Source organism: Haematobia irritans, chromosome 5, assembly GCF_050003625.1.
Source record: "Haematobia irritans isolate KBUSLIRL chromosome 5, ASM5000362v1, whole genome shotgun sequence".
In the NCBI taxonomy this organism is placed as follows: domain Eukaryota; kingdom Metazoa; phylum Arthropoda; class Insecta; order Diptera; family Muscidae; genus Haematobia; species Haematobia irritans.
In genome coordinates, this window is record NC_134401.1 from 48,545,615 (window position 1) to 48,548,597 (window position 2,983).

Genomic DNA, 2,983 nt, shown 5'->3' on the forward strand with positions numbered 1-2,983 from the left:
AATATGCGTAAAATTGATACCAGAGGAAAACATATTCGAGGAAGAAGAGTATTCCGATTGTGAAAACTCGGAAGACGACAACCAAGAAGTGACTTCTAGCACTTTAAACGACAGCGATTGCGTGATCTGCGTCAACAAACCTTCAAACATTGTTATGCTACCTTGTAGACATATGAAAATTTGTTCGGAGTGCAATTTAAAGTTAATGGCGGATGCATTATCAAAAGCTTATAACCGCTATAACCGAATTCTACTGTATATGAAAACTTGTAAAAATTTTATTTCTAACTAAAATTTTGTCAAAATTTTATTTCTATAGAAAATTTTGTCAAAATTGTATTCCTATAGAAAATTTTTTACAAATTTTAATCCTATAGAACATTTTCCAAAATTTGGTCCTACAGAAAATTTTATTTCTATCGAAAATTTTGTCAAAATTGTATTCCTATAGAAAATTTTTTTCAAAATTTTATTTCTATAGAAAATTCTCTCAAAATTTATTCATATAGAAAATGTTATAAAAATTTTATTTCTGTAGAAAATTTTGTCACAATTTTATTTCTATAGAAAATTTTGTCAAAATTTTAATCCTAAAGAAAATTTTTCAAAACTTTGTTCTTATAGAAAATTCTGTCAAAATGTTATTCCTATAAAAAATTCTGTCAAAATTTTATTCCTATAGGAAATTTTGTCAAAATTTTATTGCTATAGAAAATGTTGTCAAAATTTGTGAGGTACCTCTTATATGGGTAGGAATATTGTGCAAAATCTTCCAAAACGTCAAGAATTCTACCAATCTACCAGACAGTAAAAAATCGACCATTTTTGATAGAATTTTACTAACTGTGGCAACGGTGGCTGTAAGACGAAATGTGACGAACCGTAGGTATTTTTGCCGTATATAGGCTTTCTATCTGCCAATAAATTTACCCTCGCTTTAAACGACACGATAAATCATTTTTATACCCTCCACCATAGGATGGGGGGTATATTAACTTTGTCATTCCGTTTGTAACACATCGAAATATTGTTCTAAGACCCCATAAAGTATATATATTCTGGGTCGTGGTGAAATTCTGAGTCGATCTGAGTATGTCCGTCCGTCTGTTGAAATCACGCTAACTTCCGAACGAAACAAGCTATCGACTTGTAACTTGTCACAAGTAGTTGTTATTGATGTAGGTCGGATGGTATTGCAAATGGGCAATATCGGTCCACCTTTACGTATAGCCCCCATATATACGGACCCCCAAATTTGGCTTGCGAGGCCTCTAAGAGAAGCAAATTTCATCCGATCCGGCTGAAATTGGTTCCTATCAGCCCATAATTATATATAGCTTCCATATAAATCGATCCCCAGATTTTACCTCCGGTGCCTTTTGGAGAAGCAAGATTCATCCGATCTGCTTGAAATTTGGTACGTGGTGATCGTATATGATATTTAACAACCTTGCCAAAAGTGGTCCACATCAGTCCATAATCATATATAGCCCCATATAAACCGATCCCAAGATATGGTTTTGGAGCCTCCATATAAGCGACCCCCATATTTCAATTCAAGCTCTCTACACGGTTGAAAAAGACTGTTTTTCATATGTTTGGCTATAAACATTATATGTTTGGAACACAAATTTTTAAACACAATATTTTTGAGTGCAAGCATATAATGTTCATAAACTAGCATAACATGTTTGGGACAATATGTTAATATGTTAGAACATATTATGTTTGGGACATAAAATGTTTGTAAATATAATATGCTTGAATGCAAACATATATTAATTTAGAAATAGCCTATAAACATATATGTGTTTAGTAGCTTGGAGCGCTATTTAACAGGGAGCGATATTGAATTAAGTTGGTGGTTGTTGCTTGTTATTACAAAATTAACATTTTATTTTTCCTTGGGCAATTGATCAGCTACTTTTTTGATCCTTACAAACTGTGTGGTCCGCTGTTCGAATCCCCGTCCGGCAAAAGGTAAAATTGAAATAAAAAAAATCATAAAATTGAATAATTTCTTCTACAATGTTTGTATTACAGAAAAAGGTGCTAAGAACTAAAAAATCTCGTGGAAGTGAGAAAGATGTCGGGGAATATACAATTGGGCAGAAACAAAATTTTGAGCATTCAGGTCGAAAACCTATGTTGTTAGCACCTATATTACCTGTTTATTTTCATAATTCATTATGATTGTAAATATATAAATAAATAAGTACAATTTTGAGCACAATATTGTTTGGGAGAATTTTTTTTAAGCATATAATATTTTTGGGTGCAAAATGCTTCCAAACATATTATATGTTCACATAATAACATATTGTTTTTTGGAAGACGACATTATTGAATTTGGATGCAAAAATACAAAATGTTTGGAACTTAGACTACCCAAACATATATTGTTTAGACCAATATGCTTTCAAACATATTATATATTGGAAGAGATCAAACATATAAATGTTTGGGCAATACCCAAAAATATATATGCTTGAAGCAAAATATGTTTGGGAGTATATGTTACAGAAGCGATTTTTTGTGAGCGTGTACATACCGTGCAAAAAGTCCATATCGATTCGTAATTATTTGTAGACTTTCCTATACATAACTTTTATGTCTATTATATACCACGTATGGACTAACTCACAATTTAGAAAACGATGTTAAGAAGCTTTATGATACCACGACCCAAGTATTTCGATTGTGGATGACAGTCTTTCGTAGAAGTTTCTACGCAATCCATGGTGGAGGGTACATAAGATTCGGCCTGGCCGAACTTACGGCCGTATATTCTTGTTTGATCTGTAACGTAAGCCAATTCACTTTATTTTCTGCACCCGTTTATAAATTTGTAATTCATTTTATATCTTCACTACATCACGTTCTTTTCAAAAACTGAGCATGAATACCTATAGACTTACACAAATATGCATAAACATAACGCTTTACTTTTATGAATTATTTTAGAATTTATGAATCTATGAAA

General features: G+C 31.9%; 1 long non-coding RNA gene across 1 annotated transcript; it reads left to right on the top strand.

Moving 5' to 3' along the window:
• Positions 1–1,897: 1,897 nt before the first annotated feature.
• On the top strand, positions 1,898–2,233 carry LOC142237923 (uncharacterized). Its single transcript, XR_012722593.1, has 2 exons — positions 1,898–1,980; positions 2,044–2,233. It is a non-coding gene; the product is annotated as an uncharacterized LOC142237923 (long non-coding RNA).
• Positions 2,234–2,983: the final 750 nt, after the last annotated feature.